Below are 26,123 nucleotides of genomic sequence, written 5' to 3'. Positions count from 1 at the left end.
GTACGCTTGCAAATTGCCTGCAGAAATGTTATTTTTCAGAACCCATCCTTCACTAATGAAGGAGATTCTTTGCTTCTTCCTGGGAGAATTAACAATCCCCTAAGGCTTCCTTCGAAAGCCACCTCCTAACAAGGACTCCAGGCAAAGGAGAATTCATTTTGACCTGGGGTCGAGAAGAAACCTGTAGTGGTTTGTTCTTGCTGATTAGGTCAAGTTCAAGTCCCACTACTAGTCACTCCAAGTCCTCCAGCAATCACTTCTCCATCACCATCACCTGATGTGACCATCTCAGCAAGGTGACCAGACAGGAGCCAAGAGGGACCTGCAGCTGATACTGACACACCTGGACTCAGAGTGGTTTAGCAATCTGTTCAGGGTCATGGCGGCTTAGGAGTCAGAGGGCTGACCTCCAATCATGGCTTGTTCCACTCAGGAGCCTTGATACAAGTGAGTCACTTGATACAAGTGATTCCTCTTCTCTAAGCTTTGGCTTCCTTGTGTGTAACTCAAGGAGCGACATAGCAGTTCTTAACAAGCTGTAGGGAGGGTGCAGAGCTGAGGAAAAAGTTAAGGTTCAGTTTCCAAAGCGAGGGCCAGAACTACAGTAAAAACTCAGACACCCGCCTTGTTTGCCTCCCCCGGTGTTCTTGCTCTCCCACCTCTTCCCATAGAGACAGAGTCATTGCGGACCTGAGCCCAACTCACCTTTCCTCTCTCCGTCCCCTAATCTCCAGAAGCTCACTTCGTCTCTTCCAGTTTGCTCATGCCATCAAAACATCTTGCAAAGCCCAAGATAAATATCTTTTTTATTATTGTTCACAGCAGGGCCACCTCTATCAACTTTAAGAAGAGATTCTTCTCTTTCCAAGTGCAGACATATATTTCCTTTTCATGTGGCTTGTTTGCAAACCTTCACCTGTGTTGTTTGGGATACTCATACCTTGGTTACATATAGTGGATTCTTATTTTATTTCTCACTGTAGCAAAACCCACAGAATACAAAGCTGACCATCTTAGCTTGTGTGTGTGTGTGTGTGTGTGTGTGTGTGTGTGTGTGTGTGTGTTAGAAGACTCTTCTCTGAAGAATCCTTCCATAACTCCACCATATCCCAAAACCCATCCCTGAGCTCAGGCTAGCCCCACCTACCCACAGTAAGAAAGAGTCCTGGGCAACCAGCCTTCCTCGGATGGAATGCTCTGCCCCTGCCCCCTTATATTTCTCTGTTCTGATCATGGTTTATTCCCCAGACCGTGTGATGGCATAGCTGTTTTTCTGATATGGAGCCTCCTCAGATTTGAGGCTGCTCCCTAAGGAGCTTCATGTTGACTAGCCTAGGTAGCTCCTCCCTGTGAAATGACCCAGATGCCTGTCACAGCCCCAAGCTCCACCTGATTAAATGATCCCCTTAACTATTAGACCCTCAGCCATCTGCCAGCAGAGTTCCTGCTCTTCCTGTCTCAGAGAGGAAAACCAGTGCTGCTCCTAATGGACTGACAGTTCTGAGATAGGAAGCTTCGAGAAGCCGGTCTTAGCTGACCCTGCCTGACCTATGGGCATGAGCACTTAGTGGGACCCACCCTCTGACCTCTGTCCCCGTGCCTGGTCAACTGACAGCCACCAACTACCAAGGGCATCCACTTGATTTGTAAATAAAACTTTATTGGAACACATGCTTGCCCATCCATTTATGTCCGGTCTGTGGCTACTTTCACACCGAGAGATGGTATAGCTTGGTTTATAATGCCCAAACTACAATTAGCTAGCCTTTTGTAGAAAAAATTCTAGTTCTTTTGTAAAAGCATTGATAACATGTTCCTATGTTATTATATAGTCTTTCTGGCTATGATAATAATAATAATTAATAGCTGTACAACATTCTACAGGGTGGCCTGTGATTTCTAACTCAGTGTTTCCCAACAGATAGACTCATTTGCTGACCTATAAAACCTATAAGAAAGATTTCTTCCAGTCCTCTTCTGCCCATCCATCCCTCCAGTCCTGCTCTGCCCATCCATCCCTCCAGTCCTGCTCTGCCCATCCATCCCTCCAGTCCTGCTCTGGCAAGTCCACTCTGTACTGTGGTCTAAGCCCCATTTCCCATGCACCTCTCATTTCCAACTCCTATACCCTCAGAGGCATCAGGCATCTAGAATAGATCTCTCAAGGAACTACAAAGAGGGATTGTGGCTGGGACAAACACAGAGATAATGGGTGACAGAACAATCCATTTCAGGATGCCTTCCCTGGGCACCCAGGCCTGAGGGCCACTTGTCAAAAGAATATACGCATCTCTGCCTCAGGCCCCACCATTACCCCTGCCTGCAATTCATTTCCATCCATTCTGCATCCTCTGGCTCCGTAGAAACTCTACATATTGGCTTCTGATTTACTGCATGCATAGACTATTTCTATGGGAAAGCAGCTAATAAAAAAGGAAAAGCTCTAAAAATGGATTTTTGCCGAACACTGCTTGCCAATGAGTTTCTTTAATTGTGGCATTAGGAACATAGGCAATTACTTGCATTGACGGAGTTATTTGGACCCCGGAAGAAGTCAAATTATTCTGGGAGTCCAGGTTCCAGAAGCTTGGAATGCTGGTCCAAAGGTCTCATTGCTCCCACTGTCTGAGGGACAGTTCTCTGGGAAATTAGGCCAGAGAGGAGACTTGAGAGAGCTTCTGCCCAGCACTCCACATGCTGTGCCTCTGGCCTAGTCTCCCTTCTCTCCAAAGGGGCAATAAGGGCATGTGAACCCAAGGCTAGACGTTTGTCCATTTGAAATGCTTTTCACTTAGGTGGCACTTATATCTCAGACTTTTTAATCTCCTGGTGGCTCTAATTTTGCCTTCCAGAAAAGGCCGAGCCAATTTGATCTTTTGTAGCAGTTTTTTTTTTTTTTTTGGATACTTAAGGATAAAGATCCTGCCTCCCTGTAATCTTCTCACAGTTCAGATATCTTCAATTATTTCAGCCAATTTTCTTGTGTCCTTAGTCTTAGGTCTCTTGACTAATGAGAGCTTTCCTGGGCTAAAAAGAGTGTGTGGTTGTGGGTTCGAATGTGCAGACCGTCTGAAGAGAGTGTTGCGATGGTATGAAATTATAGACTCCAGTGCTTCTAGGGAGAGACGACAGCGAGGGGTGGGGAACGGACAGAAGAATCCCTGGACGCTTGTGGGGCAGCTAGCCTGGTATACACAACGTTGAACAAGGTTGTTCTCTGACCTCTACACACATGGACATGTACACACACACACACACACACACACACACACACACACACACTATACACCCTCCTCCGCCATAAAAGGGCCTTCTAGAAGTTACAGTACTGACGGAAGATAGCAGTTAGGAAGCAAGTGCTGAGTAGCAGGCTCTAAGAGCTTCACACAGTGAACTCACTTGTCTTCATATCAGTTCCACAAAGGAATGCTGCTTCCACTCCATTTGATAGACGAGACAACCTAGCACACAGCAAGGTAGTTCAACCAGGACTTGGGTACAGGGACATCTGCTTCGGGGCTGTGGGAGGCATCATGGAGTTTTAGCAGTTTCCTCATCTGTGATCTGGGAATGAGGAGTCCCACGCCACAGGGATGTGAGGATTCTGAGAAGAAGACCGTGTGAAGTCAGCAGAAGGCTTCCTTCAGCCTTTTCTGGAGAAAGTATTTTTTGGAGGGGTGGAAGTTGGGCCTAGGACTTGGGTTTTCTTTTAACAGAGGTGCTGGTGAGGTAGACTCGGGCTTATTGCTTAGAAGTCCATCTGCGCCACTGTGGCTCACACCCACACGTGATCGTGAATTGCCCCGGCTCCTTCGCTCTCTTTCAGGGGGTACTGACTGGTTTATAGAATAGGGCAGAGCTGCCTAGCTACCTGTTGGATGGATACTTTTGGCCTGTGTGGAAGTGAATCACAGTGGCAGGGGTTCCTAGTCACAGGCAGCTTAGGCGTTGTTTAAATGTCATAGCTATAATTGACGTGGTTTTCTAGAGGAGTAGGTGCAGGCACACAAACCAGGCTGCTAATTTAGTAGATACTGCCTTCTCGACATAAACACTTGAGAGGCACGAGTACATAGAGAGCATTTGGGAGATTGGTAGTCACAGTGCATAGGAAAGAAAAGGGAATCCGGTTTCTGCCAGCCTAGGATGCTTGCCTGAGGCTCGTCTTCATATTCACTGTTTATTCTTGCCCATGAGCTGAGCTGGACATATTCAAAGGACAAAGGGCAGTGGAGTCTTCTGTGAACAGCTTGTCCTTTCCATGCATCTAAAACAATGGCTCTGTGATGATGTTTACTTTTAAGTATTTTGAAATAGCACTGTCGTAAGGAATGAGAGAGAAAAGAGAGAAAGATGGGGGGCATCTTTCATCCAGTTCCCGCTATTGTGTCCACACCCTGTATAATTACAGCAAAATCTCATGACGACAGAACAGACTTGATTGCTGATCCTTAAAAATAACATGTGTCAACGTGGGTGTATGGTTATGCGTAAATGTATGTACGGTGTATGAGAACATGGGTCTGTGCACATTCAAATATGTTGGTGTAGATGTGGGCGTGCCTTGGTGAATGTGTGGGGGTCAGAGGATAACCTCAGGTATCTCTCTCACCCTCTGCCTTTGTTTGGTACAGACTCTCTTTCGCTCTTCACAAGCTAGCTGGCCCGTGCATTCCCAGAGATCCTCTACTCCATTTCCCGGCTCACTGTAGGAGTGCTGGGATTGCAGACATGCTCACTTGTGCCTAACTTTTACTTGGGTTCTTGGGCTTGTGTTGCAAACATTTTACCCACACCTACTGGTCCCTTTCAATCCCTTGCAGCCTCCTTGGGTTTTCCTTTCTTTGAGAGCGTCATCTTTTCTCTCATTCTTTCTTGTGCTTTGTCAGCCCATCTTTCTCTCACCGGCTCCCTTGCTTTCTCATTTGTCTATGCTTCCTTTTCCCTGCTTCTTCTTCTTTTCTTATCTATTTAAGAAATCTTTTAGCTGTCAGCTCAGGATGGGTTCAAATTCACAGTGCTCTTGCCTCAGCCTCCTGGATTGAAGAAATCACAGTGTGTACCACCATGTCTGGCCATTTCCCCCCTTCTCTTACCATCTATTCCTTGAGCCTAACTGTACTCAATGCTCTGATAAAGCTCCCCTTTCGGCTCCTGTCTGGGGAGCTACATCTACCTTGTTAGGAGCCTGCCACCCTCCCCTAAGATGGCACTGTCCCCATCCTCTACTATGAGTGAAGTCTTAACAGGGAACCACTTCCAGGGCAGCTGCATTTGGAATCTATAGAGTCCCGTGTGGCCGATGGCTCTAGGATTTCCCCCATCAGACTAGAGCACTTAGCTTGCTCTTGCTGACTCACTCCCCACCTTGGGGAGTATCAGAGTCCACACAGGTGAGGCACTCCTGTGGCCTACCAGTTTCTGTTTGTTCCTGTGATTTGGAAAAACTGAGAGCTGAGAGAGAGAGAGAGAGAGAGAGAGAGAGAGAGAGAGAGAGAGAGAGAGAGAGAGAACAAACAAACTGTCTAGATCCCACAGGCAAGCTAGGACACAGAGCTGGGGGCAGGAGCTAGCTCTCTGATTCCTCCCCCAGCCCTTGTCACTCACTAGATACCTGCTCCTTTCCCTCCAGTCTGCCCTGGAGAGCAGAGACCAAGCCAGTGGCCTTGGAGCCCCGCTAAATGGCAGCTCTGGCCTCTGAGCACTTGCCCTGTCTGGGATCAGTAGGAAGGTCTTGGCCCTGGCCTCATGCTTAATTTTCCTCTGATCCCTGGAGACACAGTGACTTCTGATGGGGAACTGTAAATCACTTGACTGCTTCATCATGCTCGGCGTGTTGTCATGGAGACAGAGAGCCATGTTGGGAGTTGTGCCGAAGATCATGCACGCTTACAGACTATGGCAATTCTCTCTCTCTCTCTCTCTCTTTCTCTCTCTCTCTCTCTCTCTCTCTCTCTCTCTAAGTATCATTTTTCTTTATTTTGAAAGGAGGATTACAAGACTTTCTTGCAAAGATATTGGGATGGGTCAAAGAAATGAAGTCTACTGGACTTTTTTTGTAGAGCCAAGGTCACCGCAAGTGACCAAAGAATAGTTAATTCCACCCAGCAAATTCTGGGTCTAGGTGACATCCAATATCTTGTGTGTACACTGTACTGATATCTGGGGGCCACTGGGTTGAAACGACAGGCCACACATCAAGTTAGAAGCAATGTGAGAGGGTCTTAAAGATGTCTGGGCAGAGATGTCCCCAAACTAAAACCTATGAGAATACAATGGATTAGATGACCCGTCCTGCCTCATCTATAGGATTCTGCACCCAGATTTCTTTGGATAGACCTCGTCTTCCTAACTTCATTATTAACTCACATTAGCTCCACAGTCCAGACATGGAGACAGACAAGGGATGACATCACCCGTCATCTTCAGTCTCCTTGCCTGGTACAGGACTCGATCTGCAATACCCCTAGACTCATTCTGTACTCTCATCCTCTCAAGAGTGATAACTAAGTGGTCCCCAAGACTGCCTGGGCCTCAGAACCACCTAGAATGGAATACTGGATTAACGGCTTCCGGAGTGTGTCTCTGGTCTCTTCCATCAGGCAAGGTTTATACAAGTCCGGGTTGAGGAGCAGACCCATCTAATTCCCTGTCGGCATGATGGAGATCCAACCCAAGGGAAAGTGGAGGGACTTAAAACTGTAGGTGGAATTTAAGAAAGAAAAGAGGTTGGTTTAGACTACAGCGAGTTGGATACTCCAAGTCCATTCTTGCAGGATAAGTCAGGCTGTGGGACATGTCCTCTCTACCCACTGTGCCTCATTCTTTCTGGAGTCAGGACCCCACTCATACTGCAGTCCACTCAGCTGAGTAAATTAGACGTGACAACAGGAAGCATGGGGTGCTTGAATTCTGACCCTTCTGGGTGGTAGCAAGGCACCATTCATAAATAATATTACATACTGGAGGCCTGACAACCAGCAGTTTCCAGATACCCCTGAAAATTCAAATGAGCTCACCTTCCTAACAGCTTCCAGCCTGTGGGTTTTAAATACGGAACAGGGGAAGGTAAGGGTATAGTTACAGCGGATTTTGAAAATGTTTCTTCTAGGACACTATAGACTTTGTGAGCGGGACCTTATATGTCCACACATCATTGTGTCTCCAGAACTCAGCACCTACCTGCCCTACAAAAACACCTCTTAAACATGCGCTGAATAGCTAGATGGATAAATGAAGCACCCCCTCGAGCCTTCTCTAAAGCGCCACCCTCCTCTGATTCTTGGTGAAGAATCAAGAAGGCCCTCACCCCCATGGACCACAGATGGGCACTAGGAGGAAGCGCCCAAAGGGCTGCTTTCAACCAGCTGTCCCCTTTATCTTATTCCGGGTAGAGGTCACCTTGGGGCATATAAATAGCAAGCAATTTTCTGGATGAAACTTGTTTTCTCATTTTATAAGAATAGGAGGTCAGAGGAAGGGCCCTGAGGGGGCAGTTTGAAGGACCTCAAAGGACAGACCCAGGAAACAATCAGTGCAAACAGACTTCCCCAGATTCATTAATACCCTGAGGTAGCCAGCGCTCTCAGGAAGCCTGGCTCTTCTGAAACACTCTGCTTCTTTTCTGAGAAATCCACCTGGCTTGGGGCTGAAAGTGCAGAAAAGAGAGCAGAAAGTGTCCATTGTGCACGGCCCAGGAACCACCTCTGAAACCTCAGTCCACACAGCCGCCAGGAAGAACCCAGTAAAGGAGTCTTAGTTCCATTTTATAGATAAACAGGTAGACACTTAGGGCATTAAATTTCTTTCCCCAAGCCTCATAGCTAGGTGCAGAAAGCCACAAGACCAGACGCAGGCTCCTCTTTTCCCCAGGAACTTCCCAGTCTCTGGACCCAAGGGTCCAGATTAGTCTGCTGAATACAGAAGGGTGACATAGTGGGAGTTTGCAGCCAAGGATGAATACAGAAGGACGGCTGTACAGACCAGGGGGCAAACATCAAGAAAAGGAAAATGTGTCCCTTTTATCCCAAAATGTCTTGGTGTTTGGGGGAACCAAATCACCCCATTTTTCAGATGAGGAAACAGAAGCGTAGAGACTAAGGTAATTAACTTATAGTCATTTATAGCCTGTGTCAGAAACCATCCCCTCTGCTGAACCCCTATGATCTGCAGTCCCTGCTCTGGGGGAACAGGTGTTCTACAGGAAGCCACATGTTTTGAGTCTGAAATAGCTTGAGCATCAGGCAGTGAAGTCCCTCAAAGAGCCATATATCCAACAGTTCAGAACAAAATGCACGGAGAGACACCACATGGAGTATGCGATAGAAACAGGGCAGTACAACATGCCTGAGGAAATTAACTTTAAAAAGAGGGAAGGTTCTATCTCCATGAGGGAGACTTTGGTCTGGGATCAGTTGCCTGCATTGCTCTTGGGCCGGTGGAATGTTACACGCTATGGCAGAAGCACCCAGAGGAAGCTGCTGCTCACAGTGAAGGAGATTCCCCCTAAGGGTATGCCCCAGTGCCCCTCCAGACCGCATTGCATATGGGTCTTTACCGTCTTCCTGTAGCACCAAAATGGAGACTGTAGTTCTTTAACACTCAGGCTTTGAGGGAGGCTCCAGACCACAGCACAGACTACAAACTCCTCATGAATGCTTTGGCACCGTGTCCAGAGTTTTCTGCCATGTAAACCTCACTCTAAGGCCACCGCAACCCTCTCCCTTTTCTGTAACAGTCCCTGGCTCCATGTCTAGGCAGTAAAAGTGACGTTGTGAACAAACAAATTCACTCCAAGTTAGAGACAGTTTGTATTTCATTTGTGACAGGAACAGTTTTGACTGAGTTTAATTTAAAAAGGACAAAAAGATGAAGGGATTTCTTTGAAGAAGCCCAAGGCGACATGAAGAAACACAGAAGAACCATGTGGAACACACACACACACACACACACACACACACACACACACACTACACTACACTTTTAAAAACAATAGAAACAAATCTTTCAAAAATTCTCAGAAAAGGAGTTTCTTGGTCAAATAAAGGTGAGTAACTTTGAACTAACCAATTAGTAGGTTTCCAAGAACATGAGAGTATTGATGGCAATAGGGGCTTTCTGGGGGGTGTGGTGGAAAGACAGGTAATGTTTCTGAACATAATTAGTAATGCCTTTATCACAGAGTGCCTGAAGGACTAGTCTTCCTTAGAATAAAGTTTAATAAACACTCTAATTCTTAGTAGTAAGGAACATGTTTTCTTTGTGTTTCTTTTTTCCCCTGTTTTTGGGAGACCTCACATCCAGGAGGCAGTCAAAGGAATCCTAGCTGGGCAGTACTGGCACACGTCTTTAATCCCAGCACTCGGGAGGCAGAGGCAGGTGGATCTCTGTGAGTTCGAGGCCAGCCTGGTCTACAAGAGCTAGTTCCAGGACAGGCTCCAAAGCTACAGTAAAACCATGTCTTGGAAAACAAAACAACAACAAAAAGGAGTCCTAGTAGCTTGGGGTGAAAGGAGGCAGTAGGCATGCCGGGCTAGCCCATTGCTCCAGGTTGCTGTGTAAATATGCTCAGGGCTCCACTCCTACCCCTCTGCTCCCTCTGACATTCTCATTCTCACAACAGCTTTAATTTAGTTGTTCCAGAGTCTTTAGTACCTCACCATGGTACTTTGGTAATCCGGCTTTTAGCATGGAAGAAGCCCATGGGTCTGAATCCTGACTTCATCCCTGTATGAACCACCGGTGGTATCTAAATCCCCAGTGCAATTCCTGAAACTTAACAATCCCAGTAAGGATCATCTGGTTGGAGCTACCAGCCACTCTCAATGCCTAAGCCATCAGGGTGCTGTTAATGGCATATGATGCTGACTAACTAAAAACAATTTTCTACACCTAGAAAGTATCCCACAAGCTTTCAAAGTGGCCCCCTGAAGGCTCATTGTCCCGAGTCTTGCTAGCACAACGCTGTTCTCCATCTATCGCATGTTTGGCCTCCCAGCTCCAGAATGCAGAGACATCAGAAAACACAGAGGAATGAATCAGAAAACATCAGCGCCAGAGGGTAGCTTCAGGGACCGTCTTTCCTGGCTCCTACCTTGCTTTGATTTCTTTTTTTTTTTTTTTTTTTTTTTTTTTGCATACAAAGAAGCGACACAGAAAAACAAAGTGACTTGCCTGAAGTCACACAGCAAATAAATGACAGCATTGAAACTGGTCCAGGGACGAGCCAGACGACTGTGTTCTAAAAGATACTCCTAGCAGACCTCGGTCTTTTGGGATGGGCAAGACTATGTGGAAGACAAGGTGTTCAGTATGACTCATAGGTGAGCATGTTATGGATGAGCAGGTAGAGGCTTTGAAGCGTCCTGCAGCCAACACACCCAGTGCATCCTGTTCCCACCATTGCATATGAAGTTCATCCATCCGGTAAACGGCGTCTCTCTTTTTGCAAGAAGGCCATCCTGAAGAATGATCTCCTCAGAAGCCACATCTGAAGGGGCAGACTCTGGGTTCACATGCATAGCTGTGTCACTGGGGAGTGGAGAAAGTTGGGACAGGGAGTGGAGGGACCTCTGGATGAATGACAAGGAGGCTCCTACCTGAGCAGAAGCCTGGGCACGAGGATGTGTGCAGAAACCATATCCCTGAAATCTCCCTTCATCGTGACTTCATCTCTCTGCAGAGTGTTGTGTGGGAGGCCAGAGATGGTCTCTTTAGAGCAGAGGCTGACCCTGGAGATGAGGTGGGTAGATGGTATTATATTGCTAAATATATCCCCAAATGAATGCTTTTATATTGCTACAACTTCAAGGGACAGGAAGGTGACATACACAGATGCCCTACAAAAAGTCTGGTAGAAGACACAGGACTTAATCTGAGCAATGGAAGAACAAGTGGAGTTCATTCTAGAGAGGCAACTGGGGCAGTGAGGAGGCCACAGGGACAAGCATTCCAGGCAGCCTGGTGATTTGGGCAGGTGTGTGGCCAGGGGAGCTCTCCATGGTACTTGTACACATCGCATAGCAACCTGAGGGTCCAGCCTACATCTCCCAGCACAGCTGGCTTGCCAACTCCAGACAGAGGCTAAGGACGATTACCCGGGCCTCCAGGCTTCCAGCAGAATCTAGTCACAAGTTCCCAGACACTCAGGAATCCACATTACAATGCTAACCACACCCTGAAATCAACTTATGTTAGGGTATAGATGTTCTCCTCTTGTAGACTAGGCTTTGTAATGTATTTCCTCCTGAGACCTCAATCAGAGCAGAGCAACCCTAGGTTGGTTTCTTGCCTGCTGGGGTTCTGGGTTCTACACATCGCTCTTCCTTTTTATTTCATAAATCTAAAATGAGTCTCTCATCCTAGAATTGCAAAAGTGGGAAATTGCAAGACGGCTTTGTGCTTCCTTTATGACCCTAGGCACGCTGAAGAGATGTAGCTTTCCCAGGGAAGCACCGCCAATAAAGTCACATGAGTCAGCTGGAGCCGGAGTCTTGCAAGTCATAAGGCCTTCCTAGGCCTCAGCTTCCCATGGGCAACCTCGTAAAGTAATTGGAAGAACCAAGAAAGACTGTGGGCACAGAAATGGTCATAAAGAGACCAGGACTGAGAAAATGGTAGTAGTAGTGATAATAAAATTGAAATTTAAAATTGTGATGAGAACTGGGGTCATGGCAAGCAAGACTTGGCTATATTTCTGACCTGGGACAGCAGCTGAAGCTGCTGTCGGTCAAAGCAGCAGAGCCCACCTCTGGCAAAGGAGTCAGCCTATCCTATCACATTCTCCAGGCAATAGTAGATGGGAAGGTAAAAGAGGATACATGGATCCAGGGTTATCCAGCGAAGTTGCCCAAGAAATTGGCTCACTTCACTGAGGCAACAAAAGCAGTTCTATGACTAGTACATGTCCTGTGTGTAGTCTCCTTATCATGAGCACTAAGGTTTCTGGCCTATGTGTCCTGTCGCCATTACGACTGCTGTCACAGCCACTGCCTCCTCCTCTCCTTCCTCCCCCTTCTCTCCCTCCTCTTCCTCCTTCTTCATTCTTCCTCCCTCTCCCCTCTCCTCCTCCCCCTCCTTTTTTACTATTCTCATTCCTTGTCCTCCTCTTTTCTCTTCCTTTTCCAATTTCTCCTCTTCCTTTTTCTCCTCCCTTTCTTTCCCTCTTTTTTTTTCTATTTCCATTTTCTGTCCTCCCCTATTCCCCCTTACTTTCCCTCCTCCCCTCCTCTTCCTCCTTTTCTATTCTCCTCTCTTACCTCCCTCCTCCCCCTCCTTTCTTTTCTATTCCCATTCCTTGTCCTCCTCCTTTCTCCTCCTTTTCCTCTTTTTTCTCCTCCCTTTTCTCCTATTTCCATTCCCTGTCCTCCCCTTCCTCCCCCATTCCCCCTTACTCTCCCTCCTCCTCCTCCTCCTCTCCTTTCTTCCTTCCTACCTTCCTTCCTCCCTCTCTCCCGCTTCCCTTTTCTTCCATCACAGTGAACAGTGAGCAGTTGGGTAAGTATGGAAGTAACCAGGACACATTTCAGAAAGAGCATCTGACCGACCTCATCTCCAATCCTCGCTTAGCCACCAACACACTTTGCACCTTTGAGAAAGCCACAAGCCTTTCCTGAGCTCAGGATTCTTTACCTGTTTAGGCAGAGTTGGTCCCTAAAGACAAGATCTACTTCACATTCCAAGATGAGGATACGCTATGGGGAAAGAATTTACAGCAGACCCACTATTCTTGGGATAAATTCTGAGGTGTTGAACAACCAAGGAGGAATAATGGCAGGCATTTGTGTTAGCTGAGTACCAGGTTCTGCCAACCATGGCTGTATTCCTTGTTAAGGTTTTAGAATTTTCTATAACCGTCACCCCTTTCTGCCCTCCAGGGTATACTTGCCTGGCAGTACCCAGTATGTTACCTGGGATCTAAACAATCCTAACCAAATGCCAGGTGGCGACTTTTCTCTACCTGGACACTGTTGTTAATTTAGCCTTGAACTTTGTTAGTGCTATTTTGAATCCATCCATTGCCTCATGTTCCTAGCGATGGCTGGGCGCCTGTCTAGCTCCTCTGCCACTCTCCCTAGATGTTTCCTTATCATTACTGCAAATCAGTTCTCCTCATCCTGTCCCTGTGATTGATTTCTGGGCTCACTGTGTAGAACTTGACATTTATCTCTGCTAAATTTCATCTTGTTGGTTCAGGTCCATTGTTCCTAGCTGTCAAGATAGCGGGAATCTACCATATTAGCCTTCTTCGCGGTTTTGTGTGGGGACTTGGGGGCGGAGGGTGGAGTTGGCTATGTCAGAGCTGGGGTGGGTGGGTGCTGCTGCAAGGTTAGGTTCAGTGTGGGCTGGATTGAATATAGAAGAAGGGTCTGGTCCAGGACTGTTAATACAGGATATTTAATAACAGGTAAATTGGAGACAATTTGGGAAGTCAGTTTGATGTGGTAGGTGGCTCATGCCCTCATGGTTCGAGGTAGGTGTAATGCCAGAACAGCTGAGATTTCAGTGGTCTCAAGCCTTGAGAATATGTCCCAGTCAGAGGATGAGAATACAAATCAAGTGACCAGCTCCCTGAAGGAGGGATGCAGCTGAGGTCTAGGGGAGTGCTAACAAAGATTCCTCCCTTCTCCCTCTGTTTCACCCAATAAGCAACCAAGACATTCTGGTTCCACCAACCATCTTGCAATGAACTTTTCCATACCTCTGCGGTTTTTTCCTCCAGCGTAAGCGCTGCAGCTTGTTGCATCTACGGAAAGCTGACCGACAATGCCCTTGCATACTTAACCCAGCTTCAGGAGTGTTCACACTTTTCCATTCTGCCCATATCACTTCCCACTTAAACTCTTTCATGCCTCTCATCATTGTTCATGCAAATTATAAATCCCTCTGTGTATTGCAAAGATAGTGTACATGTTCACACTACTACGTGTACTACTGTCCTGTAACGCCTGTACTACGTGTACAATGATACTACACCTGCAGTGTACTGCCTGTACTACGGACATTGGCAAGCCAGGCAAGGGACTGGAGATTGAAACAGACATGCAGACACACACAGGGGCACGGGTCATCCTTGAGTTCTCCAAGAATGCCTCTTTATTGTGTTCCAGGGCAGCTTATATAGTGCCTTTCCTGACCAATGGCCACACCCTAGCTCTCGGGATCCTACAGCTGCAAGCCACCAGAAACCACTCCCCTGCCATCAGGGTCTCATGTTCAGAGCAGCTGCAAGCACAGGAAAACAAGTTGTTTTGCTCAGAGCAGCTGCAAGCATAACAAGTTGTTTACTCTGGCAGGCAGGGGCGGGGGTCACAGGAAATTCAGGGTCTGGTGTCACAGTCCCCAACAGATAGTCCCAGTGATCTGGCTCCCACTTCCTCATTGGATGCAGCTGAAGCGCCATCTGTGCAAATCATCCAGCCACCCAGCATCCTAATGTCTCTCCAGGTCAAATACTCTCCCTTGTGTGTAAGCTCTGGTTACTTTGGATGGCCAGGCCTGGGGTTATAAAAAAAAAAAAAAAAAAAAAAAAAAGAAATCTTGTTAAGCAATGTCCAGACCCAGAGATGCTCCAGTCTTGGGCTAATAGCTATGACAGTCCACTCGCCCATTAGCTTACATTTTTCTTTTAGGCTGAATATTTGTCTACCCCTTCACTAGATTCCAAGCATCTTAGCAAATGGATATTTTGTTCATCTTTGTATGAAATCAGTGCAAAGCATGTTCTTGATGAAACTGAACTGAACATGAGGGATTCCAGTCAAGTAAGTCTGAGTTTAGACCAGAATATCGGGCCTAGGGATATAGAGTAAAGAAGGCTGGACAAAGAAGTAAGCCAGTAGTATAGTAGTATGTGTACATGTGTGTGTGTGTGTGTGTGTGTGTGTGTGTGTATGAGAGAGAGAGAGAGAGACAGAGAGAGAGAGAGAGAGAGAGAGAGAGAGAGAGAGAGAGAGAGAGAGAGAGAGAGAGAGAGAGACCATGTCCAACAGATAGACAGGCTGCTCCTGTGGCCTGTCCCAGACACCAGTCCATACACATGAATTCTCTTGCTTGACACTAATTGTATATGTGCATATGTGTGCATGCACAAAACCTAGATGTGAGCTTTATTGAAAAATCAGGCTTCTGGGACAGTTTACCACAATTTGTCTCTGCCATTTGGTAGTCACATACTCATTGATTTCTCCAGCCCTCAATTTTCTCATGTATAAAATGGGGATTTTGTATATTCATCTCTGAGATAATGTAGATACAGAAAAGCATCTCTGCTGATGTCTCACATGCAGTAGTACTCAGAAAATAATGTGCACTTGGCTGTGGTGACTATTTGTCAAGGGAATGCATGCTCAGTGCACCAGCTGAGCAGAGCATGGGCCTTTTTGGAGGAAGTTCCATTGTCATCAAAGAATTTTAGGGGCTGGCTCAGATGTTAAAGGTGTTCACTGTTCTTGCAGAGGGCCCAAGTTCAGGCTTTAGCACATCAGGTAGATAACAGCCACATGTAACTACAGCCCCAGGGGAATCCAGTGCCCTCTGCTGGCCTCTGTGGACAGTACGCTCATGTGCATAAACACTTAGGCACAAACACACATACATGCATAAAAAATAAAAATAAAATATTTAAACAAAGAGTTTTAGTAAGTTAAAGTTGGAGACCCATCTTAATGGCCAGTGGCCAGACGATTGAGCACATGTCTTGACATCCTCACTGGAACTAAGAATCCAAACCCTTGACTTTTCCCCAGGAGGCCAGAGTCTGCCTTCTGATACCCACTCTATCTCTGTCCTTATACTAGTCCCTGAAACTGGCTGCTTTGACCACGCTGTTTCATGACAGCTGGGTGGGATTCCCATTTAGCTCCCAATGGAGCTTCGTAAATGTTTGCACCCCAATGCAAGCGAGGCTCCCAGGTCCTGTGCTCAGATGGAGGTGGGCAGCCTATCCTTATCAACAATTTATGACAAGTCATCGCTCTGGTACTTTACACCCCAGGGGGTTTTGTTATTTTTTTTTTTTTAACATTCTGCTGTTCTGTATTCTCTTCTCTCAGTTTTCCATCTCCAAGGTGGATACTTAGCTATTTCTAACTGAGTCGTCAATTCTTTATAGTTAGGGTCTTCTTCCTCTTGGGCTAGGGGGGTCAACAAACATTGCCATTGAAACACAGATAGTAAATATTTTAGGCTCTGGAACATGAGGGTCTCTACTAAATGTTACATATATTTCTTTTCCTTTTGTAGCCTTTGAAAATGTAAAGACCATTTGCAGTCAAAGACTACAAAAGCAGGCCACAGTCTGGACAGGACCCTCAGTGAGAAAACTACTACTTGATGACCATTCTCAACACTGCTTACTGAATAAATACACTCAGAAATAGGCTCCACCTCGCCATCCTCCCTAGCTCTGCTCGCTTTCTCCTCCTTCATCACTTTTCTTTCCATCTCTGCCCTTTCTGTCTTCCTCCGTCTTCTCTTCTTCCCTATTTATCCTTCCCTTCCTGTCCCTGCTCTTTCTTCATGCCCTTTCCTCCCCTTCCTTTCCCTTCTCGTTTCCCCTCTATTTTTCCTATATTTGTGGAACATTTTCATGTCTCGTGCTGGTCCAGAGACGGAAAGTCGGGTAAAGTAAAGCTCCTGTCTTTCAAGGACCCTCTAGGATCTGAGCTGATTGGGATGTAATGGCAGATGACAAAGTATACTAACACAATTGTGACCTGCTTGCTGATGATGTATGTCAGGAGTGCAGTGTGACAAGCATCTCCGGAACTGACAGCAGGCAACCAGGCACCGGGAGCCCATAGAAACTAGCAAAGAAGATCTGCCTGCCTTTGGAGTGCAGCCTGGGGAGATAGACTAGGAATTGGACCTCAAGAAAAACTTTACACAGGCATGATTGCCAAGCAGTAGAGACATCCAAGCAAAGGGGAAAGGCAAGAGGGGCTTCTGAGAAATTACATGGTGTCCAAAACCTTCCAAGTGTGGATGGAGGGATAGATGAGGGGAACAAAGAAATAAAAGCCTCTCTCTATGGATAGATCTGCTCTTTCACTAGTAGGTAAGTCTTTGGACTGTTTTTTTTTGTTTTTTAAGCTCCTCATGCTTTCCTTTCTAACTGGTCACATTAGCAGTAGGAATATTTGGAGGAACCCATAAGGCAATGAGTATCTCGTGCTGAGCTCAATGCCGGGCACAGAGAAAGAGTTCCATAAATGTCAGCTGATTCCATCAAGAGAGAAAAGAAAGCTTGCACAGGAGGGTGGCCAAGGGGGCTGGTACTGTGTCATGGTGGCCTCTAACTGAATGATTTTGGGCTTCAACTTGCCCACCATGAAAACCTTGTAAATATTTGAAATGAGGCATTTCATTTGTCTTAGGTTTGACTTCTCCTTCTGACCATGCACTCTGGTAGTATCTATGGGGTGAGTTCTGTGATGCCCACTGCACAGATAATTAAAGGATGCTTAGAGAATAGGAACAGCCTCTTTCTTGAGGTCAGCAGGTTCAGCAGCAGCAGGACCCACACCTGGTCTTCAGGAATCCTCATGCTGCTTCCCTCCCACCCCTTTTGCTAACCCACCAACAGACAGCAGGCAGCATGCCGGCCTAGCACCAGCTCCAATTAGCAGACAAATCGGAACTGGCTGGCGAGCTCTGTGCCTGCTGCAGACATGTTTATCATCCATCAGAGAAGATAAAGGTTGTGCCAGACTGGTGAGTCGGCCCCCCCATGGAGAGAAGAGTTAAGGTGATGCCACCTGGGGGCCTGGTTCTGGGGACTGTGTAATGAGGATTGTCCGATTGTTGGATTGCTTAGGGATAGAATATTTTAGCAATTTACCAAAAGCTGAATATAGTCCTCACCCGGGGAGCTCTTCAAGGGCTTAAAGAACTGGGGAGGGCAAAGCTGGCCTTGGGGTGGAGGTCTGGGATCTGCCACAGCCTTGCCATTGTGTAAGGGAAATGCATGTCTTGTTTTATTTCCAAGGTTTCAAGTTCCTTTTGTATAAAATGAGGAGCCTGGTGAACTTTAGCTAAATGGCAGGTATTTGTGTAGTGAGGTTATGGGAAAGTTCAGGTCCTTTCTCTTCAGATGGGCATCTAGGGGGTGGTAGAATTACAGAGCAACAAAGAGAGCAAGAGCTAGAGAGAGTCATGGTCTGGACTTCACCCCAAGCTTTCTGTGTGTCCTCAGGTTTTCAGCTATGTCTCTGAACTGAGGTTTTTCACCCGTATGGCAGGTGAGTTGGGCTAGAGCAGAGATCCTTACTGATGACCCATGGATGAAAACTGACTGGAAGAGATTCTATTTATGTCCTGGACAGAGTTCTTTTGCTTTTGCCTTTTTAATATTATGTTTTCTGTGTGTGTATGTGTGTGTGTGTGTGTGTGTGTGTGTGTGTGTGTGTGTGTGTGTGTGTGTAAATGCCACAGAGGCTTGAAAAAAGTATCAGATCCCATGGAGCTGGAGTTACAGGTGATTGTGAGCTGCCCAGTGTGGGTGCTGGGAACCAAATTCAGACCTTTCACAAGAGTGGCAATGCTGTGGGACAGTAGTGTTTTATCCTGTCACTTGTATTATTTTAATAAAACACAGATTGGCCAGTAGCCAGGGAGGAAGTAGAGGCAGGGTGACAAGAACAGGAGAATTCTGGGAAGAGGAAAAAGTCTGCAGTCATTACCTAAACCCAGAGGGTGCAAGATGAGAATGCCTCGCTGATAAAGGTAAACACAGACAAGAATTATGGGCTAATATAAGATGTAAGAATTAGTTAATAAGAAAGCCTGAGCTAATAGGCCAACCAGTTTATAATAAATATAGACCTCTGTGTATTTCTTTGGGACTGAATGACTGCGGGACTGGGCGGGACAGAAATTTCTGTCAGCACAGCAAGCACTCTTAAACATGAGCCGTCTCTATAACTCCCCAGCTTTGTTTTTCTAATTAATTTTTTTTACCTCTTTTTAAATGAGCAGCAATTGAGAGATTTCTCATACAGTTCTGAATCCCCAGACATTCTTGAAAAAGGGTTAGGCTTGGTGACTCCGAGTGCCCATCCACCTAGAATTACATGCTGGAACCTGGCAACTCCTACTTTAGTCAGGAGTGCATGCTGCCATAGTCCCACAGCACACTCAAATCCATCCCACCTGCATCTGGGGGTGTCAGACCTTCTTAACAACACATTGTCTGTCCTTGTACATCACCATGTTACCTTATGTGTTTCAGCTTGTTCATCATGGACCAGAGTCAGTGGAACCCTGAACTATGAACTTCAACATCTGAAAACATGAGCCGAAATAAGTCTTAAATGTCTGGCCCAGGATTTTGTCTCAACGACGAAGATCTGATGAGTGAAGAATACTGCTTATAATACTCTAGGCCAGGCCCAAGTTCCAAGCTGCTTGGGGCTGCCTTCACTTTCTGAGTTTGTCCTTCAAATCTGCCATCACCTTTTACATCAGCCTTCTGTAATTCAGGCATTGGGACAGTTCCAATCACTCAGTGACATCCTGGGAGTCCAACTGCCATAAATGAAGTCCAGTTGACAGCTGTTGATGCCAGCAGGGAGCCTCAGCTTCTAACATACAGGTTGGAAATCTAGGCACGAGGAAGAGAAAGCGGCTTGGAGACAATCATGGTGAACTTAGTTTTAGAACTGGATGCCCCATGGTCCAGTCTAGCACTCTGTGAATGCAACCAAATGGTCTCCTCAGTTAGTTCTATAAAGACAAGGAATGCACCATATAGACATGGATGTTTATCTAGACTTCAGAACAAAAGTATGGAGGTTCACAGATGCAAAGGTTCCCCCCCTGGCACCGAGGGGAAACAGAAAAACTGGTAAGAATTAGCGTAGAAGACTGGTTGTTTTCCAATGCATTAATTTTAGCTTTTGTTTTCATGAAATCACATCTTTGGTGCTGTTGTTAATTTAGTTTAAAGTTCTTTATCTAGTTTCTTCATCTGACTACTTAGTGCAATTATTTCCAGCTTTTTCCTCAAAATAAGAAAAGCACTGGAGGCTATGGAATGTCCTCTGAGCACAGCGTTAGCTGGCCCCTCAGGGCCCCACCTGCCACGTTCTTTCAGTTGTTTTTCGGGAAATGTGTGAACTCTGTCATTTTTTTGAATGAAGATTGTTTAGGAAAGCCTTTCTTTATTCCAGCATAGCTAAGATATATTTTTTCTTATTTCTACTATGAAATGGCTATTAATATTGCTGCCTGGAGACAGAATGAAGTCCCAAGGAGAAGATGAATGTTGAAACAACAACTTCTGGAACCTGGGAGATGACTGCATGGGGAAAGGATTTGATTTGCAAGCACCAGGGCCTGAGTTCAGTCCCCAAGACTCACATGAAAAGAAGGGCATGGTGGTACATGCTTGGGATTCCGTGCCAGAAAGGTGGGGACAAGAGGGTTCCTGGAGCTTACTGCTCAGTCTACACTAGTCACCAAGACGCAGGTGCCAGCAACAGCCTGTGTCAAAGGAAAAACAAACACACAGAGCACCAAAGTGGATGGGGACTGCGATCACAACGGAGGAATAACCTTTGGCTAACCCACACACTGCACACACGGGAGCATGCACACACTCAAACACAATAAGTACAATAAAATAAAGCAATGCCAGCTTTTTCTGACACCAGCTAAGTCGAATGTTTTAATGTTCTTTTCTTAGATTTGAGCTGTAGGATGTAGAAGTGAGTGAACACTTCAGTGTCTTCAGCAGTACGTGGGTTCAGTTTGCTATTACCTGGGTCCCTTGCTTATGAGAATGTCTGAAACCTACACGCCTCCCTTCAGGGATGGAGATGGGGCCAGGGATGACCTGTGCCTCTCACAGCACCATTTTCAGGAGATGCCTTAGACCCCAGCAAAGATGTATGTAGGAAACCAACTCTGATATCAAATAAGGAGAGCAAGTAAAACTGGTACCCACTGCGACAGTCACGCTGCTGGGTATGGGATACACAGAGCCTCGTGTGCCCCATGGCCAGATGTCACTCCCATTGGCAGAAGCAGAAACTGGAGAGCAGCCCTAAGCAATTTCCCCAGGTCACACAGCAGGGAACTAGACACAAATACAGTTGTCTCTGGCTTCTGATCTCTTGTCTTTAGCTGCAAATGCTTGTCAACTTTGACCCCGCCCACCATTATTTCTTGCAAAGGATTTTCAGATAAAGGAACTTGAGCCTGAGTCCCAAGGGACTTTGCTGTGACTGTCACAGCACTGACCAAGACAAATTGGATTTAAAATCAATGGAGAAACTACATCCACCTGCCGTCTTCCTGTGTCTCTCATTTCTGCCATCTCCCTCATCCCTCATCCCAGCCCCTGGGCTCATAACTGGGCAATCTGAGAAGTATGAAAAGACTTAGAGGCAGCAGCAGGGAGTGGGCTCCAGGAGGAACATGTTGCTTTTAGATGCGGGGTTGACAAGACAAAGGGACTCTTGAGTGCAGAGCATTTCTGAGTCACCCCCCTCCCTTGGATGTTTGTACCGCCCTATTGATCCTTCCAGGGCATTTCCCTAATGGCCAAGAATTATGGGCTTTTCTTTTGGACCAGGATCCTATAGCATTGTAATAGGTCATTTAAGGAGTTTTATAACTACACTGCCGGGAACTGGGATTTTAAAGCCAAGAAAGGTCACGTGGTCTTGGAAAGGCTACCATACTCTTCCCTTCCCTCCTGTTCTCTGACCTGCAGCCTTCTAGGCTCTCTGGGTCATGGTCTCTGAGCCCCCGGCTCTGTGCCCATACAGCTATAGGGAAACAGTTCCCCCCCTTGGAGTCCACCTGCAGCGCCTCTGGAGCAGGGCCTCATGCCTGTCCTCCGTACTGCCTTGCTTCTTTGCAACCTGAATGGCAGCCCCCAACACCACGGCCTTCGGGGTCATGCGTTCTTTGCTATTGTGTTCATGGCTGTATGCCCAGCCATGAATGAATTAAGGAATTTTGGCTGCCGAGTTGGCATTTTGTTGTAGAAGGTGGGGGTGGGGCAAACAGGACTGAGAAATTACCACGTAGCTGTTCTCACAGCTTTGGAGTGGGACAGGGTAGGAGAGAAGGGGATTTCTCGACCTCAGTGTCTTCAGACACTCAAGACAAACCAATGTGTTCAAATCCAGCCTGTGGTAGTTCAGTCATCCTGTGGGAGCTGCAGGTTGTCTTAGAGACCCTGAGAGTCAACCAAGACGCTCATGGCCTGATTTGCTGGGCACAGTTCAGCAATCAAACATATCCCATGGCCTGTGGTTTTCTAAAAGGCCTGTCAGTTTAATAAGCTCTATCTGGCTCTGTTTTCTCATCTACAAGATGTAGATAACTATGCCATGTGCTTTTGCAGGAGGAGCTGGAGATACAGAATTTGGCAAGATAGCCATGTCTGGTATCTGAGAGCTTTGTACTGTCTTCTTCCACTCACGGTCAACTATACCTCGCCTGTTTCAGGCTTTGTCTGATCTTCAGCGCCTGCCCTGAGAGGCCACCCGCCCTCACCTATAGATTTTGCCTACCTACCCATCTCTCCAAGGACAATCCTGATGTCACCAGTCCTCACTTGTAGACCTTGCCTTCCTACCCATCTCTCGAAGGACAACCCTGAGGCTGAAACAGCCCTGGACTCCACTCTTGAGATTTTACTCGCCGATCTTGTGTTATCCCCTGCCTTCACTGTCTACAATGTAATGCAGAATTCCTGCAGGGCCCAGCTGAGGCTTGGAGCTGTGCTGAGAGGGGCTCTCCCCTCCTCTCCACCTACCCAGCACTTAGTTTGCATTACTCAATTGGGAACGGCCAAAGTTATTAACCAAAGTGTGTGTGTGTTTGTGTGTGTGTGTGTGTGCACATGCATACGTGTGTATTGTGTTGCTGTCTTTGTGTCTCTCATTATAGTTGTGATTCTTAAGCTGACTGTCCATTACAACCTCCTGAAAGAATTTTAAAGATGCTAATATCCAGGCCATCTGTCAAAACTCTGATTTCATTGGTGCAGAGTGGACCCCACACCCTGGGACTGTTAAAGAGCACCTCCAGGTAAGACTAACCTGGGGCTGGTGCGGGAAAGACTACTGACCAGATTAGTAGTGGACTGGGCATCAGGGGCACAGCTTTGTTTTCATCTCCTCCAACATTTAGAATTACATGCACACAAACCAATCAGAGGTCACCACACTTGGCCCCCTTCCCAGCCTTCTCTAGGTGCCGAGCGTCCTTCTTATTAAACCAGGTTTGATTTCCTGTTGCTCTGCTCTCTAGCCAGACAATGGACTGCCCCGAGGCCGGATGCAGACTCTCCTCTTCAGATCCTCTGACAAAGGCGTCTCACATCAGCGTTCACCAGGCCAGTGGATCTGAGGACATATATCACTTCTCCTCTTTTCAGTTTCTCTGCTTACAAAGGAAGCCCCGCCTGCCTTCTAGACAGCTTCCCCTGCTTCTGGGCACTGTTCTTATGCCCTCCCCTCCAGTGTATTAGTCATCTCTGCTGCTCCATCAATCACCCTGCAACTTAGCAGCTTGAAACAATAAACATCTATTACTGCATGAGTTCAGCAGGTCGGCAACCCAGGGAGCTCAGCTCAGTGATTCAAGCTCAGGTCTCTCATGAAGGTTGCAGTCAAGATGGCCACAAGGGCTGTGGGTTTGTCAGCCTTAGCTGGGGCGCGATAATCTACTTCTGAGGGGTCAAGCCCTAAAGCAAGGGCAGAGCCACCAAGCCTGAGGCCACTGTTTTGCTAAATATACACCATCTCTTTCTCTGTGGGTTCTAGAGGCCAACCTGTGCGATGCGGATGAGAGCTACAGAAAGAAGAGCCACGGGAGTCTTGTCCAAGGTTGGAGGCTGGCTCCCAGTTAAGGCCCTCGCCACCACCATCCTTTTTACTTTTGGACACTAGTGTCAGAGTGAGAAGTGGGTTTTATTCTGGCTTCTTTTTGATGCTTTGAGAAGGGTAAATAGAATCACACCCCAGCTAGCCGTCCTTTTAATCACGCTTGAGTTCTCTGTGGAAATTTACAAATGGACACCTTGGAGCTAACCTGAGCCTTCAAGCACCTCTAGAGCTTGAACTTGATTTGTGTGGCTGTGCATGTGACATCTGTAGGAGGAGGTATGCAGGGGGGCACTTGTTATGCCAGCTTTGAAAGGGAAGAGACTGGTTGTGGTGGCTCAACCCCTGCACCTGCCGCTGAGTCTCAAACAGGGAGAAGGGCGATTCCGCTGCTAACATGAGGTGACTGTCCAAGGCAAAGAGATGGGGCTAGGGGTTGGTGGCCATGATCATCACACTCTGTGGGTGATGGAGAGCGCTTTCGTGTGTGTATCTGGGCTAGTGAATGTGGGTGTGTGTGCTATAGTGTTGCACACATATAGCACTTATGGGGTGGTCAAAGGACAACCACAGGTATCTGTCCTTGCGTTCTATCTTGTCTGAGACAGGGTCTCCTTCTTTTCCTGCCTATACCAGACTGGCTTCTAGAGATTCTTCTGTCTTTGGCTCCCATTTTCCCATAGGGACCCTGGGATTGCAGATGCTCACACTACCTGTTCAGTTTTTACATTGATTTTAGGAATTTGAACTCAGGTCCTTGCACTTGTGCAGCAGGTACTTCAACCCACAAAGCCATCTCCCTAGCTCTTATTGTTCTTCTTAAATGCTTTTGCACACATAATATAACATAATCTCTTCAATGGCCTTGTAAAATAACAACTTTTTAATCATTGGATTTCACAGTGGATGAAGCCAAAGCACAGAGAAGCAAAGGACTTGGTCTAAGGTCACAGTTCATGACTTGAACTAATGCAGGGAGACCCCATGGCCTTGCTCTGGATTCCTCTGCTTGAAGGATGCTCATGACTGCTGGGAGTGAGGAGGTGGAGGTGGGAGACTGTGGGGAGGAGCGGGGGGGGGGGGGGGGTTGCAAGGCCCCTGGTTACTCCTTCTCTCTTGTTTCACTGAGCACCCTCTCAAGCACAGTTGGGGACTCCTGAGCCTGTGGAGTCTTTTGCTTTATGTTGATACTTGACCCGTGGCTGTATTTCTCAGCGTGGGCTCTGCGGACACCTCCTGAACCATCTGGGAAAGAATAGCTCTTCTGCCAAGGTCCAGGCATCTGGGTGGAGCCTGGAATCTGAGTGCACAGGGGTGGGGTGGGGGACTTAGTCTGTTAAGGTGGCTTAAAGAGGAACTCCAGCATCCAGGCTGTGGTGTGAATGTGGGCCGACTCAAGCTCAGCTGGAAAGAGCTGGATTTAGCCATTTTCTTAAGGAGGGAAGAGACAAATCTGACATCTCTGTGTCTGGGGGCTTCTAGCCCAACTGTCAAATGTGACCTCACCTCAGTCCCACTTATCCAGGACACAGTGACCCAGAGTGAGCAAGACTCTAGCTGCCCAAGAGCAGAGCCTGGTCATGGTGACATTCTGGACCACAATTAATCAGTGCATCTGTGAACACACCAGGTGACCAGAGAACAGTTTCCTGCTTCGCAGAGAAAACAGTTCTCAACACTGCTCAGCACAGCCCAGGAATCAGACAAACAAATGGAGTAAACATTCTCATGTTAATTATTGTCATTCTTTGAGGTTGTCACCACCCAGGGGCTGATTAGGAGCCTGGCTCCAGAGTGTGTCTTTACACCAGACACTGTGGATTACGTGGCTTTCCCCTAACGGTCTCAGGCTGTTTGGATTTAGAGGAAGATCATTAATAAATGCCTTGTGACCACGGGGGCATTGTGTCATGCTTGTGAATTAGAGCCTTTCCATTAGAAAGAAACACAGTCTTAACTGGGCTAGAATATGGGACAGCAAGGCAGGAGTGGGAAGGTCTTGCAATCTTCTTGAGTTCAGCTGGAGTCATGACCAGGACATTCTGTGACTGTAAATACACTATACTGTAGAATGTGCCCCGGATGTGACTCCTGTCCCATGGTTACCTGGGCTGGCTTGTCTATTAGCATGCAACACTGTATCCAACTTGGAAACAGTCCTTCTGCCTTCCAGGAGGAACAGTTTTGAAAATCACCACTAGAGGGAGGCAGTGAGAGTCCATTTCCCAGCTGATTGCTCTCCCCAATGAGCTGGCTCTGGACTCCAGAGCATAAATTCTTCCT

At 47.0% G+C, this 26,123-nt stretch overlaps 1 protein-coding gene across 1 annotated transcript in view; it reads right to left on the bottom strand.

Moving 5' to 3' along the window:
• The window catches only part of Asic2 (acid sensing ion channel subunit 2), a 1,083,285-nt gene that overhangs the window by 484,555 nt on the left and 572,607 nt on the right, over window positions 1-26,123 (bottom strand). The window lies entirely within an intron of this gene.

The sequence above is a fragment of the Alexandromys fortis genome, unplaced genomic scaffold (assembly GCF_014885135.2).
Source record: "Alexandromys fortis isolate MF-2015 unplaced genomic scaffold, M_Fortis_MF-2015_v1.1 scaffold_80, whole genome shotgun sequence".
In the NCBI taxonomy this organism is placed as follows: Eukaryota; Metazoa; Chordata; class Mammalia; order Rodentia; family Cricetidae; genus Alexandromys; species Alexandromys fortis.
Note: the sequence above shows the minus strand (reverse complement) of the source record. Positions and strands in the feature narration are given on the sequence as shown.